This window comes from Streptopelia decaocto (genome assembly GCF_964273445.1).
Source record: "Streptopelia decaocto genome assembly, chromosome: 2".
Classification (NCBI taxonomy): Eukaryota; Metazoa; Chordata; class Aves; order Columbiformes; family Columbidae; genus Streptopelia; species Streptopelia decaocto.
Window position 1 is genome coordinate 93735187 of NC_138655.1, and position 18496 is coordinate 93753682.

At 41.6% G+C, this 18496-nt stretch overlaps 1 protein-coding gene and 1 long non-coding RNA gene across 2 annotated transcripts in view; one reads left to right on the plus strand and one right to left on the minus strand.

Moving 5' to 3' along the window:
- The window catches only part of CAP2 (cyclase associated actin cytoskeleton regulatory protein 2), a 70928-nt gene extending 59865 nt beyond the window's left edge, over positions 1 to 11063 (minus strand). Inside the window, exon 1 of the mRNA XM_082045454.1 lies at positions 10931 to 11063. The gene's annotated coding sequence lies outside the window, so the exon portion shown is untranslated. The remainder of the gene's footprint in view (positions 1 to 10930) is intronic.
- The window catches only part of LOC309436334, a 28295-nt gene continuing 20057 nt past the window's right edge, over positions 10259 to 18496 (plus strand). Inside the window, exons 1-2 of the long non-coding RNA XR_014183326.1 lie at positions 10259 to 10494; positions 17018 to 17141. This is a non-coding gene — a long non-coding RNA (uncharacterized lncRNA). The remainder of the gene's footprint in view (positions 10495 to 17017; positions 17142 to 18496) is intronic.

The window sequence follows — 18496 nt, forward strand, 5'->3', positions numbered from 1 at the left end:
GCCGTTGGCCTTCCTGGCCACAAGATGTAGGAACTCTTAACCATAAAATTAGGGATGCCAGGTTTTCATTGGTTTTATAAGGAATGTTACACTTAAGAACTCCTCATCCATTATCTTTACACTGAACCTACCTGTTAATCTGTGTACTTATATATTAATGCCTACATAGTATTTGTATCTATATTTAGATATGTGTGTGCACATAGTATATACACAGGGATGCATCATGTATGAATAAAGTGCAAGTATACTTTGCCATTACACTACAAGAACAAATCAGTTGTATATGTAATAACCTTACATTTACACTACATTTCACCATCAGTGGACTAGGTATCTATCTTACAAACAAGGCTGGAATTAATGTTACTGTTCTGAAGACTCCACCAAGCAATAGCATAACAACTCTTCATCCATTCTCAGTCTACACATTGATATCTTTGCCTATATTTAGGGATTCATGTACTTAGCTCATACTATGACAACCTTCAGCATTTTTCTTGGCCTATATTCAGCTGTTCATCTGATTACTTATCATTCTGCACTGCACCCTGCGTGGTCAAACCGACATCGCAAAGCCGCAGCTCAAAAGGAGTCAGAACACAAATGGTACAGCTTGAATCTGTGAAGATACCATCTGTACAATATAGCATCAGAGCTTACATTATAAATAAACAATAAGACTGGTCTACTTACAGTGCCAAATAAAATATTTGCATGTTAATGAAAAGTAAAGAGGATGTAAATACCTCTATGGGGTGCTTCCACTCCCATAAAGCAAATTTTTATATCAAGACAGATTGTCTATCTCACCTCTACTAAGATTTTCATTAAAGCTTTGATCTTCAAGTGGATTATTGGGGTTAATCATATATCTTTTCCTGGAGTTCATGATGACCACCTATAAGGAGTTAAAAGCAACAGTGCTTCGACTTCCATGTAATCCTGTATCCAGTTCCTCTCTTGGTGGAGAAGTACACTGTCCTTCATGGAAAATAAGGTCTTCTCCCAGGCAGTTAGCAATAGGACAAGGGGGCATGGGCTTAAACTCTGCCAGGGGAAATTTAGGCTGGATATTAGAAAGAAATTCTTTACAGAGAGAGTGGTCAGGCATTGGAATGGCCTGCCCAGGGAGGTGGTGGACTCGCCGTCCCTGGAGGTTTTAAACTGAGATTGGACATGGCACTTAGTGCCATGATCTAATAAACGGACTAGAGTTGGACCAAGGGTTGGACTCGATGATCTCTGAGGTCTTTTCCAACCCAGTCGATTCTGTGATTCTGTGATTCTGTAAGGTCAACCAAGAGCCAGGAAAGGTGTTAACCCACATCTGCTGACAATCATTTAAATGTTAACTGTTAACTGTCTCTTGTGCACAAAAAATAAGATGGAGGATCCACAGATCTGCCCTGTTTACTGTTAGTGATATTTTTGGGGGGAGTGCTAAAGGTATGTGGTAATACTACCATCTGCCGTTTCTTCCCCAAAAGAAGTGAAGCCAAAACCAGGTAGAACAAGGCATGCTGAAGAGCAAAAAGCAGATATCTTTTTATAGGCAGGCCTTGGGAGAATATCACTGCTTTTCTCCCCACTTTTACAGCTGTCTCAAGGCACCACTTATCTATTATCAAGGGAAAAAAACTTGCCTGTAGACGAAAAATCCCTGACATACTCATCCCAAATAGCAGTCACACTGGAAGCCAAAATACACAACTACTATTCCTGTTATCGTATGTGACTTACAACAGAGGACCATATTGCTCTATCTCAAGAAGAAACAAGCTGTAACAAGCCCAGTGGGAAAAGCAGTATACAGGGTGTTTCAAAAAGATGGACCCAATTTGATATCTATTTGCTTTGAAATTGGGTCCATCTTTTTTAAACACCCCGTAGTAGCATAACGGGAAAAAATAAACATATGATGACTTATCAGTCATGTAAAAATGGCAGTTTTGAACACAGAAATGGTGCCACCCTGTAAAGTATTTAATTATTATGACAAACACGAGCAAGAGATACTATGAAGTTCCACAGGTGCTTTTACTTCCTAGCACTCTTTTAATTTAGAAGAAAAAGAAGTGCCCTGTTTTGTTGTTATTGTTGGGTTGTTTTGTTTGTTGGTTTTGGTTTGGTTTGGTTTTTTTTCCCCCTAAGTACCAGTCCTTCTAAATCCACTTAGCATGTGAAAAATTAAGTCAGGTCTCACTTGTGCTCATCATCTGAGATGCTACAGGTCAGATTTTGCTTATCCTCTCTATGGCAAAAAAAGGGCAGGTGCCTAGAACAGAATACAGGCAGGAATGTGGCATTTTAACTGTACTTGACATTTCTGCACTGCTTGGAAAATGTCAGTCTTACTGACTGTATAGCAGCCTGCACATGTGCTTTCTCTCATAGTCTTTTAATAAATTGCTACTGAGATCTGAAATAAAATACACAAAGACCTAGATTGCCAACTGGCACTATCAGAGCACCAGTCTTGAATATTTTATAGATCCAAAGTACTGTGTCCTCTAACAGTTTTTCTGTACAATATATATCAAGGGAGGGGAAGTGCATACACGTTCCTGATCATCCCCTCAAATTACAAAAGCAGCTTCTGGCACTTCATTTCTGCAAAAAACAGTCGCCTTGAGCCTGAAATGTCTCACTTCCCTACATACCATTCAAACACATGGACCAATTCCAGGCTGTGTTGAGTGGTTGGTCATTTTGCCACCTCTGGCATCAGATGCAAATTCCTGCTGCAGCCCATTCTGGTCCAGACAGTGAAAACCCACTGGCCTGGGGTCTTGGGGTTTCTCATTCCCAGGCAGAGCTCCAAAGCAGCCTGGTGCTGCCTGAGTGGTAACAAGGAGCCCCTGAAACTGTTTGGGTTACTACTATAAAAGATTTTGGGTGGAGATTGCAAAGCAAGGGAGTATTGGTTAGAAGAAAGTGTGTGTTGGTAGACAGACAGAAACATGACCTTGTATGGTTTGTGTTTTGTTTCCCATTAGCTGTATTGGAGGAATGTAAACAGAGGCTTGTCAAACTGATCGTCAAATTGGATTGAACCAGAAGACCTCTCAGTATAGCCCTGTGTGAGGAGAATGATTCAGGGTTCAAATCAGAGCCTTTGGTGACCCTTTTTTTCCTTGTTTTGTCCCTAGATCTGGTACAAGCTCCTTTAGAAGCAATGCTTGAGTATAAAGAATTACTATTATTTTTTTAATCATAGGAAAAGATAGAATCTTGTATATCTAACAGTATTAGAATTTTGACAATTTTTGGTTTGCTTTGTATTGTTTTGTTATAGTGGACAAGTGTTGCACCCGGAATAGCAAAAAGACAAAAATGTCTGTGTGACTTCTGCTTTTTGTAGATGGGTGTGCCATCCTGACAGATAAGTTAGTTTGAAGTCTTGGCTGGCTCTAGTGTACTCACAAGAAAATATTTCTGTCTATAGCTCAATGAATGTGTTAAAACCACTGCAGTGCTATGAATGAATCCTCTACTGCTGTGCACAAAAGTGTGCTACCTAAATTCTCTCATCTGTAGACTTCTCTCTTTGGCATACCCTCTATGTTTTTAAAGGGTTATTTTTAATTAGCAAAAAATATTTTTGTGTAGAAGAGGAAAAAGCAGGTTCGTGTTGAACCTCTCCCATTTAACCTATGTATTTTTCCTTTGTCTGGCTTTATGCTGTTGGTACCAAAAAGCAGGCTTTTCTGTTTGCATTCTGGCTCTTCCTCTGCTTCTCTGCCTCTCTCAGTGATCAGGCTGCTGTCTACAAAAACATGCAGGAAAGGAATAGAGGCATTTTTGTATCCCACTATTTAAAAAATATTACAAAACTGCTTTGTAAAACAATCTCTATTTTCATAAGTACACCTAAGACTGTTGACACATTTTAGATTTCTTATCTCATCCCTGTTTAGTCCCATAATTATGGGTGAGCAACTGCACACATCAAGCTGTGTGTCTACAAGTCAGTGTAATAATAGCACGGACTGTGGTTAGGCCTCAGATAATTTAATATGAATTATTTAAAATATGTCATGTTTTAATGTATGTGCTTAGTATCTCCTGCAATATCAGTTCACTTTCTAATTATATGGAAATTCTGTGAAGAGCTCCTATCCTTTGCTGAATAATTTTGACTGTCTTATCAATTTTGTGATCACAAAGAAAAAGTTCATTATTTAATGATATACTGAAGCAGTCAAGACTTGACAGTCTGTGTAAGCATGATTGACTCAAAATAACCAAGGCAACCCAGTTTCTAAGTACATTCTCCTATTCTTTTTATGCTCCCTTTTTATGTCACCACTGCTCATGGTCTTTTGTCTTGGTTTATTTTATTCTCTCCCTCCAATGAAGTGTAAGAGTTTTAGTGTCTCTCCAATCAACAGAAACACAATGTTCTTAGCCACCTCATTTACTACATATTAGTGTGGTGCTCTTCATGTAATCAAGCATCCTAAAGGCCTTACCAGCCATTTAATTACCTGTCACAAGTCCAATTACTGTATGTAAGCAGGCTGCCTCGCTGAACCAAGAAAATACTGCATGCAAGGCATTGATTTTATTTAAGTGCTTCATTTCAGTTCATAATAACTGAACAGTAAGATTCTTTATGCTACGGTTCCAGACAAATTGAATTTGCACTGTCTGCAAGGGGAAACTCCACAAAGTACACACCCTTATGGCATGTTTCAGTACTTCTGGGATGTGAAAGGAAAAAAGCAAACGGGGAAACTCAAAATTAAGCAGATAGTGTTGCAAGCTGTAAAAAACACAAACTATGAAATTACTTCTGCAGAAAAGATTAGATTAGAGTTATTCAGTACCAAGGTTAGTAACGGTTTTGTTTGCTGAGAGGGTGGCCTTTCACAGAATCATAGAATGTCCTGAGTTGGGAAGGACCCACAAGGATCATGGAGTCCAGCTCCTGTCCCTGCACAGGACAACCCCACAGGTCACACCATGTGTCTGAGGGCGTTGTCCAGTTTCTTCTTGAACACTGTCAGGCTTGGGGCCGTGACACCTCCCTGGGGAGCCTGTTCCAGTGCTCCACCACCCTCTGGGGGAAGAACCTTTTCCTCATGTCCAACCTAAACCTCCCCTGGCACATCTTCCTGACATTCCCTCGGGTTCTGTCGTTGGTCACCTGAAAGAAGAGATCAGTGCCTGCCCCTCTTCCTCCCCTTGTGAGGAATCTGTAGCCCCATGACGTCTCCCCTCAGTCTCCACTTCTCCAGGTTGAACAAACCCAGTGACTTTAGCTGCTCCTCGTACAGCTTCCTCTCCAAACCCTTCACCAACTTTGTAACCCTCTTCACAACACTTCCACACTCTGCTTCTCCTGTGTATTCATATTACTCCAAAGCATGAACAGCTGGGCTTGACTTGAGCCAAGTTACACAGTATCACAGTATCACAGTATGTTTGGGATTGGAAGGGACCTCAAAAGATCATCTAGTCCAATCCCCCTGCTGGAGCAGGAACACCTAGGTGAGGTCGCACAGGAACATGTCCAGGCGGGTTTTGAATGTCTCCAGAGAAGGAGACTCCACAACTTCCCTGGGCAGCCTGTTCCAGTGCTCTGTCACCCTCACTGAGAAGAAGTTTCTTCTCAAATTTAAGTGGAACCTCTTGTGTTCCAGCTTGATCCCATTACCCCTTGTCCTATCATTGTTTGCCACTGAGAAGAGCCTGGCTCCATCCCCATGGCACTCACCCTTTATATATTTATAAACATTAATAAGGTCCCCCCTTAGTCTCCTCTTCTCCAAACTAAAGAGACCCAGCTCCCTCAGCCTTTCTTCATAAGGGAGGTGCTCCACTCCCTTAATCATCTTCGTTGCCCTACGCTGGACCCTCTCCAGCAGTTCCCTGTCCTTCTTGAACTGAGGGGCCCAGAACTGGACACAATATTCCAGATGTGGTCTCACCAGGGCGGAGTAGAGGGGAAGGAGGACCTCTCTCGATCTACTAACCACCCCCCTTCTAATACACCCCAGGATGCCATTGGCCTTCCTGGCCACAAGGGCACAGTGCTGGCTCATGGTCATCCTGTTGTCCACCAGGACCCCCAGGTCCCTTTCCCCTACACTGCTCTCTAATATGTAATCTCCCAACCTATACTGGAACCTGGGGTTGTTCCTGCCCAGATGCAGGACTCTACACTTGCCCTTGTTAAATTTCATTAGGTTATTCCCCGCCCAACTCTCCAGCCTGTCCAGGTCCCACTGGATGGCAGCACAGCCCTCCGGCGTGTCAGCCACTCCTCCCAGCTTAGTGTCATCAGCAAACTTGCTGATAGTACACTCTATTCCCTCGTCCAAGTCGTTAATGAATATATTGAATAATATTGGCCCCAGCACTGACCCCTGGGGCACTCCACTAGATACTGGCCTCCAACTAGACTCCGCACCATTGACTACCACTCTCTGGCTTCTCTCCCTAAGCCAGTTTGCAACCCACCTCACTACTCTATTGTCTAGACCACACCTCCTCAACTTAGCTGTGAGGATGCTGTGGGAGACTGTGTCAAAGGCTTTACTGAAGTCAAGGTAGACCACATCCACCGCTCTGCCATCATCCATCCACCTTGTTACATTCTCATAAAAGGCTATGAGGTTGGTCAAGCATGACCTACCCTTGGTAAAGCCATGCTGACTGCCCCTAATAACCCTCTTATCCTTGATATGCCTTGAGATGGCACCAAGGACAAGCCGTTCCATTACTTTCCCAGGGACAGAGGTGAGGCTGACCGGTCTATAATTACCCGGGTCCTCCTTCTTGCCCTTTTTGAAGACTGGAGTGACATTTGCTTTCCTCCAATCCTCGGGCACGGGTTAGCGAGTGTTCTTGCTCTTACCAGAACATCCTGGGGCAATTATGATCTCAGTGCATGTTGCCGGCTGGTCTCAGACTCATCGTGGCTGTCCTGCTCAGCCTGCAGCCTGTGGCCCTTCTTCCAGCATGGCAGCAGCCAGGAGGGGCTGAAGCAAACTTTTTGCCCTTTGAGCACTCCCTTTGCTCTGCCGCTTGCTTGTGATCTATGCTCATCACAAAAACTCAAGGCCTTCGCCATCTCCCCTTCTGAAATTCAGCCCGCTGATTCTACAACATTGCCAGCACTGCAATGGGTTGTGCCTTTCCTTCTGATTCGGGATGAAATGGGCCACCTGCTACTAAAAAAGACCTTTCTATTTCCTGCTATAACCTGGTTACTACTTAGAGGCCCTGAGTTTTAATGACAATCCATGCAACCTTGCTCACTTACAAGATCTGAGACATTTGGCTATTTATCCTTCCTCTGTTTCAGTGTGAGCTATCATGAAGCTCAGAAAGATCAAACTGGACCCATCTTAGATGCTTGTAAAGTTAGGCTTTTCTATGATGGTTGTTTTAGAGGACCCAGAGCTGTTAGGTGAATTATTATGCTGTTTCTTCTCTCTAAACAATGACGAATTACACATGGAAATGTAAATCATTCTTTGCATTCCTTCCAAAAAGCAATTAATTAAATAAACTAATACAAAACATAACTTTAACGCATAGGATCTCAGCATATCTTCTTGGAAAAATACGACACAATTCAATTATGTACTTGAGCATATACCTGTTTGGGGTTTTTTTAAATGTATGCTACAAAAGCATTAAGCCTTTGATTCTCAGCATAGTACTACTGGTGTTTTGGATTTTACAAGTGTTTCTTTAGCCTGCTATTCCCTGAAAAATTGTGGGTCAGACAGAGCGATTTCTATTAGCAAATACTCAGGAAAGTAGTCTCACTGGGACCTTTCTTGGTAACAAAAAGTCCCCGAAAATTGACATAGTCAGGATACCTTCCAGACACAGGTGAAATGAAGACAATAGTAGCCAGTATGTGTATGGACTAAGGCCATGTCTATGCCATGAAGTCTTGCTAACATGGTGACAAAGATCACAGAGGTGACCCCAAAACCCATACTCCTGCTGAACTAGCTGAATCAGCAGAATCTCTGCCATAGCTGCAGCTGTGCTTATGTGTGCTTTTGTCATCTCAGTGTACACTGCTCAGTAAAGGTGCTGATATTCTGGTACAGCTCTAGCGGTGACACTCTTGAAGAATAGCCAAGTCTTTAGAGTTCACCACATTTCTTATTTGAAGAGCCAATAAACCATTTCTGCCAAAATTACTTGTTTTTCAAAAATATGTGAGCAACTGGAGCTGACTCTGTACCTCAGGAAAACTACAAGTTCCCAATTGCTCCTACTATTATGAAAGAAGCACATAAAAGTTTAGAGAAAGGAATTAAAATTATTTAAATATACTAGGGGTGCTTAATCAAACAAAATCTTTTAACCAGTTAATAATAGAACATCTGTTTTAATAACTGCAATAATTTATACCTGATTTGTTGTACATGTTTCTTTGGTTTTGCCCCAATAATCATGATAAGTAAAGAATGTTCTCTTTCAAGTAGTCAGATGTTCTAATAGGCAACAACTGCAACTACTTGGTTTGCTGCTGTTGCACATGGTATTAAAACTCGTGCATTTCTTTAACGTATTTGGCAGTTCACCATTTTTCTCTCTAGAGTTCGAACCTCTTGCAGCGTTATTGTCACTGACAATCCACAGGCTGAAACACGGGAAGATGATCTGACTTGCTCCAGGTAATGTCACAAGTCAATGTCCAGGCTGGAAGCTGAATACAATCCAACTGGTTTCCAGCCCTCCTTGCTGCACTCTGCTTCTTTTCCAATACCTGCTAATTCAGATTCCCATGAGTTTTAGTCCTGGGGGAATTTTTCTTTCCCTAACTTAGAGTCCCCAATGTATTTTACATGGTTAATAACAATTATACACTGCGATTAGAAAATCTAATGGGGGGTGTTTTAATACATGTAATCTTAGTACCCTTGCTCCTTATGGTATATCAAGAAGCACTTTTTCTCCACTAAAGTGAGTACCACACCTGACAAAGAATAATGAAAACATGTCATAGGTTGGTTCTACTGTCATAGGAAGCAATGCACATCCTCTTCATTTTTTTTTAAATTGAGAAAACATATTTTATTCATTACATTTGGAATTGTGCCTGTCCACCTTCTACATCTGAGCAGCATTCATTTGAAGGGGAAGACACAAATGAATCATAGGAATATTCCGAAGACTAGCATTTTTGTTGTGCCCAAGACCAAAAAGGGCCATATTGTTGTTATGAGCCTGCCTTTGCTACAGAAGGTGAGTTGCCTTTGTTCTTGTGCTAACTTGCTCAAAATAGAATCAGTGTTATGAAAGCCTTGTGTTGCAAATGTACAGAATCAGAAAAAAGTTTATTATCATTTGCATAATAAGCAATTAAAAGGAAATGTTAAGATAAAATTTGCATAAAATTAGGATATCCAGCTCACAGTAATGTCTTAAAAGGCCAGCTCTGAGAGTACTATATTGAGTTTCAACTCTTCTATCTACCACTTTGCTATTCTAAATATTTTTTAAAGTTACATTTCTGAAGTAGGACTAGTTTCCTGATTACAGTTTCACTGAACAATGAAACATGGTAGTCCATGAACCACTGCCACTTTCGCCTGGCTCAGAAATCAATTAATAAAAATGTGCAGTATTGATCCCACCCAGCCCCTCTGCTCCACAGACTCCTTCCAACTATTTCCTAATAGACTGACCTCTATGTAGTTGTTTTTTTTTTTTCTGAAAACATTGTCCATCATTGGTAAACAACCACATTTAAGTAATGCATATAAATAAAGCTTTCTTCCCCAGACGGTCTTTTTAAGACTACCTCTATATCTTATGAAACCTGAATTTTACTTGATATAAATCCTCAGTGTTGATTCTGTAATGCTGAAATACAGACCCAGAGCCATCCTCAAAGCAAAGGACAGATTTTCCATTTTTAGGTGGGGTCATGACAAGTTCTCCTCGGCTTTGTGCCGGCTGCGTCTCAGGGGGGTTACTCCTTTCAGATGTCAAGTTATTGCAAAACGCAGCATCTCAAGCTTCACAGTTCTTCATCTGCGCCTTCCTGCTGCCCCCTCTGAATACCATCTTCTATTCAGAGAATCTCTTATACATTTTTATATAAAGGTATATGTTCTGTCTTCAGATCTCTAATCATAAGATGCTGTTTAAGTCTTTGCTCTGGGCTAAACCTGCCGGCCGTGCAGCCACCTCCACCTCATCCCCACCTCTGGCTCCAGGCGCGGGGGGAACCGGGGGCTCCAGCCCAGCTCCCCACCGCACCGCAGCTGTTTCCCTCAACATCAGATCATCTTACGCTGATTAAGAGAGGTCAAGATCGGCATCGCTTGACAGGTCTGCATAAACGAGCGGAGGGCATTTTTAGTAACCTGTCGCGAAGCCGTGCTGCCCGGCACAGCCGAAAGCCCCCCGGCAGTCAGTCCGTCAGTCCGTCAGGGCGGCCGCCGGCGCTGACCAGGGGCTCGGCGGAGCAGGTCCGGCTTCAGCCCCAAAGCAGATCCCTCAGCTGCTGTGGTATTTTGCTCTTTTTTTTTTTTTTTTTTTCCCCCGCTACCATTACGTGTCCCCCGCGTCTCTTTGCATTTCTCCCCCGGGGGGTGGGGGAGGCTTTCCGGGCGCAGGTGACAGGAGGGAGGATGAGGGGCAGAGCGGGGCTCCGGGCGGGCAGCGGGGCCGCGCCCGCGGGGCCCTGACCCAGATCGCGCCCAGGGCAATGCCCGCTCCACGCACTGACGCCGCCGCCCCGCAGGCCTCGGCCCCGGCTGCATCCCGAAGACAACCCCCCTATCCCTATCCCCCCCTCCCCAAGATGTCCGCTGTCGCCGGCGGGAGCGCACCCACGTCCCCGGCCGCGCCGAGCCAGGCCCGCCCCAGCCTGCCCGGGGCCGGGGGGGAGGTCGGGCCGCTCCCCGCATCCCGCCCCTCCCGCCGCAGCCTGCTCTTGAGTTACCTGTTTTGATGACCCGTGTAGCTTTTTTTTTTTTTTTCCCCCTCCTCTCTGCAATGAAAATCCGTGGCCGGTCACTCGCTCCCCCCTCCCTCGCCTCTGCTTTCCTTCCTCCTCCTCCTCCTTCTCCTCCTCCTCCCCAGCGGGAGCCGGTGTCAGTCAGTCACATCAGCTGCCCGGGCAGGCAGGGAGAGAAATGCCCGGCGGCTTCCGGGAGTGCCAAATAAAGACAAGTCCAGAAAGAGAGAGAGACGGTGGCAGAGATGGAGAAAGAAAAGCAAAAAGTGGGTGGAGTGTGAAAATGGAGAGAGAGGGAGAGGTGGCTGTCGGCGGCGGCTGGGAGCCGGAGGGGAAATGGCAGTGGTGGAGCATCGCCGAGGAGCCGGGGATAGCGCAGGCACCTGGCCAGGGGCAGCCAGGGCAGGGGCAGCCAGGGCAGGGGCAGCCAGGGCCACAGCCATGGTGGCCCCACTCGCCCATCGGGCACCGCTGGGGTGAGGGGAATGCGAGCACCCCAGCCCACGCTGGGAAAGGAGAGCGGGGTTGGTGTGGAAACCAACAGACCCCTCGCATGGCAGCGGAGGCTAAGGGCAGGCTCACGTACACCAAGTTTATTGTCTATGCAGAGCTGGACTAAACCGTACCAACTTGGCCCACAGTGGGGCCTTCATTCAGTGCACCCAGCAAATCGGGACTTCTCCCAGCAGGCAAACGCTCATGCCTAGGCCTTGTTTGTCAGGCTTGTGGCCTTCACGCTAGTCCTTAGCCCAGGTGTTTTGCAATTAACGCAGTGCTCATCACCACAAGGTCCCAAGGGCCATCTGATCATCCACCTGAAATCTGCTTCGCCTCCAAGTGTCAAATGAGCTGGCTTTCTGCACAGGAGTCTTGGGAGAAGACCATAAATTCACAGCCTTTAAAGGAACAGTTTGCTCTTGAATAGAAAAATGATTCATTAGTTAGTGATAATAAAAATGAACACATGTATTTTTCAAGTCAACCATGTGGTGGTGTGAAAATCGGTAGCACTCTTCTCTGTCAAATATATAGCTTATTTTTGAAGACTTTGTGTTTCATTTCTAATCATTTAACAACACCACTATAAAATATGGAACATAAAGATTTGTTTTAATTGTGCAGCAGTTAAATGAGGGCTGAGGAAAGTCATATTTTAACAAGGATGCCATAGTTAACAGAAGCTCACAGACCTCACTTGCCTAAAGACAACATTAAGCAAAAGAAAAGTAACTACAAGGATCTGTCTGGGATCCAAACTCACTAGTGCAGTCGATGTAAATGACCTTGGAAATGGCAAAAAAAAAAAAATCAGTGCTGCAGCTTTCTGTACAAAGTGAAAAGAACTACTTCTCCTTGGCATTTATAAACAGCCAGATAAAATCAGCAGAACAGCACAGGTTTTAAACCAGAGGGTCTTGCCAAGCTTTCCCAAAGGGAAAAGAGCAGTATGGAATTGAAGACCTGATTGCAAAAATGCACAGAGCACAGAAACTACTTAAGAGAAGCAAGAAACAAGCCCAGAAGTTATCTTCCAAAAACCAAAAGGATTAAGAAACTGTGAAGCTACTACATTTAGATTAAGGCTCAATCAAGGTCCATATTCCATATAACTTGGAGAGAAAAAATAATCCCTACATCTGTGCAGTTTCAGCATGATGAGTGGAAAGTTTAGGATGATAAATGCAATTGAATTTTGTAGAATATCAGTTTAATTTGAGGAAAATGTAATGTAGTTAAGAAAAGTTTTACAAGCTCTTACTGTAAGAGCACTGTCAAGCACTGCACATCATCCATTTACATCACAAGCACACAGAAAAAAAGGAAAAATCATTGGGCGTTTCATCTCCATGGAAAGTCTTATGAGAGTACCACACTGGCAGATGCCACACATGCCTAAAACAAGTTCCCTCTAACACATGTTTGCGCCCAACTTCTAGTGCTTTCATCACAAAACAAGTTATTTTTTCTCTTCCCCAGGAGAATGTTGGCAAACTTAAAAGGCTAAGGTGAAGGGAACAACATGAAGTAATACGTTTGGTAAGAAGGGAAAAGAGGAAGATTCAGTAACTGTAAAGTGAGCTCACAATACAGAGAAAACCCGGTGGGATGCAAATATGTGAGACATAGCACCTGAAAACATTAGAGAGCTTTGCAGTTTCCATATAAATGAAAGTGAGCTTAATGGGCAGCTCTATAAAGAACTTCATAGTTATTAACTCAGGTTGAGCAACAGACCCCTAAAGAGAAAAACTGAATGAGAGATGTGCAAAATTTGGACTTCGCAAAATACTGTTTGTGCAAAAATATTTACTAGATGACATGCTATTGTTTCATCCCATCAAGGAAGAAGAAGCCTTGGGCAGCAATAAAAAATATGTTTCCAAACTGCTTGGCATTGACATCAAGTGAAACACTGAGCAAGAAATGGCTGCAAGATCAGACTTCTGGGCTGAGTACTTTGCCCTCAGTCTAACAATGCATTCATATATTTGCTTAATTTTATAAGCAGAAAGTACATTGATGCCAGTAATTGCGACATTAAAAGTTAAAAGTTTTTATTTGTGCACTTTCTTTGGTGGGGGCAGGATCACCAACTTCAGGATCAAAACATTCAAAAACCCCTTACAATTCTAATTTATGCTATAGTCCTTCTGAAATTATGAGTCCTTATGAAATTATGCAAGAAGTGCAGTAATAGCCCTCTTGTGGGTAGTTACCCAATTAAAAAATAGTAGCTCATGGAGCGCAGCGTATGGCATTTAATATAGCTGTATAATTCTTTTTCATTCTACTTTTTGCCTTTGCTGCTGCAGACAATCTATGCCAAGGCTGGCATGTTTTATTCCCTTTTATTGAAGGATGTATTTCTGAAGTTGTGCAGGGATCCCAAAGTACACGTCAGAGGCTTCAGAGATAGGCTATCAAAATCTCTATAGATTGGCAGCATTGTAACCTACTTAGAAGAAAATGCATCTTTTAGATTTTGTGAACTAATTTTTTTTACAGAGAGAACATTTAGTAGGATATAATCAAAGAGCAATCTGGGCAGATGACCAATGTGTATTCTGACAGTTACGTTTTAGTGTTTTTCCAATTAGAAGAAAATGGTGCATCTTTTATTTGCATACATGTTTTCTCACAGAAGAAAACTGTTGAAAATGTTAATGCTTATCTTCTCGGTATTTGTTGAAAATGGACTTTCAGTGTATATGATTGTAAAATGTCCTTGTTGATACAAGTTGCATCTATCTGATTCATAGATGAGTTTGGAGCATACCGCAAATATTGTCCCTCATTTCTTTGATTTAATGAAGTCTATCTTTGATGGGGCACTGCAGAAAATATTATTAATAATATGAATTAAAATTTCACAGGTACTTACTGACACGAAAATAACTTAGAACGTCATGTGAAAATCTTGGTAGTGTGACTTGCTAGATCTGCTTAAATCATATTGGAGTGCATTCAGGACATGTCAAGATGCCTTTTGCTTTCCAAATCTGCTGTTTAGTCTACAGAATTTGAAAAACAGCATATAGCTAATTAACTCAATGGATCTTTGAAGAGCACTTTGTGGGTATCTTGTATGGATCAAGTGTCAAGACACACAGGAAAAAATGAAAGATTCTGCCAAAGAAGTGGACTCTTTCTCCTCTTTCAAACTAGTGTGAAACAAGGCTGAATCGGTCATCATTCAATCTGATCACCTGTAAAATAAGATTATGGCAGATTCAAATTACATTTAGTTTCATAGACATCACTCTACTGCCTTTTTTTTTTTTTATATCTTCTTTTTATTCTCTTTTATGCAGTAAGCTCTGGGAGTGTGGACTCTTACTTCATAATTGTACATTAATTAGTTGTATGCTTCTCTTTAGGCATGGCAACATAAAAAGTTAAATAATAAGCACGTGCTTATCATTAAGTATGTCAGTAATGGCATCCCTGTGTAGCAGAGCACTTAGGCATTCCAGTTGTATTTAAGCAGCTTGTCACATAGGGATGGAATTACTCACTTGTTTATAATTCAGTATATGTTTAAGGGCTTTGCTGAATCCAAGGGGAATATGTCCTGATCTCACAAATACTCATCTTTGTGACTACTTTTACTAATGGTAGCTTTGCCATTTAATTCAGTTCCGTAGAGCTGTTCTTTTGGGAAGGTTACTCAGTGAAAGTTGTAGGCTTGGGCCCCAGTTCTGCTAAGTATTCACATTGCCCGATCTATTTATTATCATGAGATACAGGCTTCTGTTGTATTTTTTGTAAATATCCTGGTTTATACAGTACTGGGTTTTGATACTGATTTTGAGTTAAGTTTCATGGTTTTCATTTAATTACAGGCAGAAATTTGAAAGGAACTTTTAGTGAGGATGATTTACCTGAGAATCAGAGGAAGGCAAAATTTTCAAGCATGTGAGTGTAATGTTACCATGTCACCTTGAGCTACTCTTTTGCGATTTGTTAAGCCTATGGAAGCAGTGCTGGGGAAAAGGCAAGCATACCCAAATACTGCTGAAAGTAAAAAACTACGAAAAATGTTTTGTGGTCTTCTTCATGCCACAGCTTCTTTGCCTCATTCAGTCTGACGCAGCATCCTTAGGAGCTTCAGTGACTTTCAGAATGCACAAATGGGTCAGGCGTGAGAGTCTCTTTTTTTAATCTGTGTTTTCTTGTGGCTGCAGTTTTCTTTTACCAGGTGACATTCTTTTCATTGTTGTCTGCTGCTTTGTTTGTTTCATCACTGTGTCTGCGATGGCATCAATGTCATGACCAGAGCCTGTCAAGACTTGCTGCATCTACACCATCAGTAAAATGCATCAGTCCCCTCCATGTACCAAGGGTTAAAATCCCTTATCTGATGTTCAGTAAGAGCCATTTTTACTTATTGCTGAGGAGGTTCTGCCATGGCTTACCTTTGTCCCTGTAAATTCAGATTGCAAATACGTTTTTTCAGCCCCTCGAGGCAGAAAGCACAGAGCCAGTTCTAAACTTTTTCTTGGGATGATTTACTAATGATTCCCTGAGATCAATGTTCTTGTTGTGTAGGAAAGCCCAGACAGCTGGTGCAGCAGAAGTACTGAAACATCCAGACATGCAGAACTTTTTTTCCTAAAAAGCTGGGGATGTCTGAGATTCCTTTTGTTGCTATTTTTGAGCTGTTGGGCAATGATCAAGTAAAGAATTCAAGGTTTACTGTACAATCCACTGGGCTAGAAACTTAATTTTTGTTTAAAATAATTACACAATCACTCGATTCTAGGAAATGGTGCTTTAAGGAAAACACCAAATTATGTAAAACTTGTGGTAAAATCACATAAATTGATGACTTTGTGAACTAATTTTTTTTACTGAGAGAACATTTAGTAGGATATAATCAAAGAGCAATCTGGGCAGATGACCAGTGTGTATTCTGACAGTTACATTTTAGTGTTTTTCCAAGCACTTAACTAGACAGTGTTCTTATTCAGACAGTGGTTCCTAAATAGCATAACCCCAACTGCAGTCCTTGCAGGCCAAGTAAGTCAAAGGGACAGAATTCCTCTGTTCTTCCACAATGGTTAATTAGCTACTGGGTGGCATTTGCTAACGCTTTCTAGCAATGCCATACCTTCCTGGTTTTGTCTTCCATCTCCAAGCTCCTTTACACGAGATGGGTGAGGGGAAAGTGAGATAAGTGCTCAGTGCCTGTTAGATCAGTTCACTCAGGCAGAAAATAAAGACCTTTACCTTGCCATATACACCATGCTTGGGCTCGTCCTGTGAGGACCCATTTAGCTGTTGATAATAGGATAGGATAGGATAGGATAGGATAGGATAGGATAGGATAGGATAGGATAGGATAGGAGAGAGAATAGAATAGAATAGAATAGAATAGAATAGAATAGAATAGAATAGAATAGAATAGAATAGAATAGAATAGAATAGAATAGAATAGAATAGAATAGAATAGAATAGAATAGAATAGAATAGAATAGAGGTGGAAAGACCACGACTTTTGGATGTGAGTCTTTGAAATCTTTTACCTAGTCCTTGAAAAATACTGAGGTGATTTATGCTTTTCCAATACAGAACTGGAATGCCAGAGGCGACAGCAGTGTGAATTTTCTTCTGCTCCTTCAACCTCTCCTTCAGCTGAGGACTTGAAGAGTGAGGATCTCTCAGTTTTATATCCTCCTGCGAAATGAGACTGCTGGTAAGGATCCCTAGGTACAGTATATTGCTTAAATTAATATGCAGTTTTGTCAGCCTAAATTATTATTTTACAAATTATGACTATATAGATTAGGTACAAAGAGCTGATCAGGCACAGCAGCACAAAGCCTAGTACAGCCGTTCACTCCATCTTTCATATTCTCCATGGCAAGTGGAGTTGCATCTTTCTGCAATATTCTGAGAGCTTTTCAAGACCAGCCCCCTTTTCTGAAATCTGTCCTTCTCAGTACATGTTTTTCCCATAGAGCTGTGGCAGAACCATTTTATCTGCTCAGTAAAGAAAGGTTTGTTCTTTCATAAGAACCTTCTAAGTATAAAGCAAAAAAATGTTTTAGGATAAATCAATCCAAGTACTGGAGCAGCCTGATTATCTTCCTTTTATTTTTTTTTTTTCCAAAAGGGGAAGGAGGAACAAAGAAAAGGAACAAAACATATTTAAATTTAATGCCTAAAATGGATTAGAAGGAACTATAAATATTTCACACTGAGGGGGTGTGGTTCCCCTCAAGTCAATGAGTGTTTTGTCACTGATGAACAGGGTCAGCACTTCACCCTATATTTCTGGGTTCATGTTTCACTTGAATAAATGTAGGCAAATTATTTAAGTATCAGAAATAATATTTTTGTTTCAAAACGATTTGTTTGTTTCATTCTTATTTTCTTGCATTCCTCTACTTAAACAGGCTCTGTACTTACTGCACCATATTTCTAAAATTGATCATTTTATTTGGAAAAGAATATTGTTTGCTGTCCTGAATAATTCATCTTAGAATTCTCTTTTAATCCCCCATCAAATGTGCCATTCTTGTGTCTTCATAAAGGAAAAGAAAGGAAAACAACATTCTAAGGCTGATTTATGAATTAGACCATGAACATTAAAAATATATAAAGCCTTGGGATAAATAAGAACTTCAGTTTAGATTCTCGTTCAGTTATATTGGTACCTCTGAAAAAACACTCTTGGTTGTGTATAGATTTCTTTTAAGGTAACTGACTTATCACATAATATGAAAAAAGGAGCATAAGAGAGAAATATAATGAAGATTTTATATTTAGTCTTGCGCTAGTATAACTGACAGTGTATGTAGGATTTGAAGGGGAACATAAATGCATAGAGTACAACAAATATTCAACAGTAAATACAATGCAGTTTATAGTATTTGTGAAACAACCGACTAATAGTTGATAAAAGAACTTTTTATGTAAATTCTTGTATATCCTACTAGGTTAAAATGTAAATATTTTAGATGGAAAGGAAAGAACCCAGAAGCACCTTTGTAGATAGTCTGTGGCCTACAAGCACTTCTTAAGGACTTTCAGTAGGTTACTGTTATA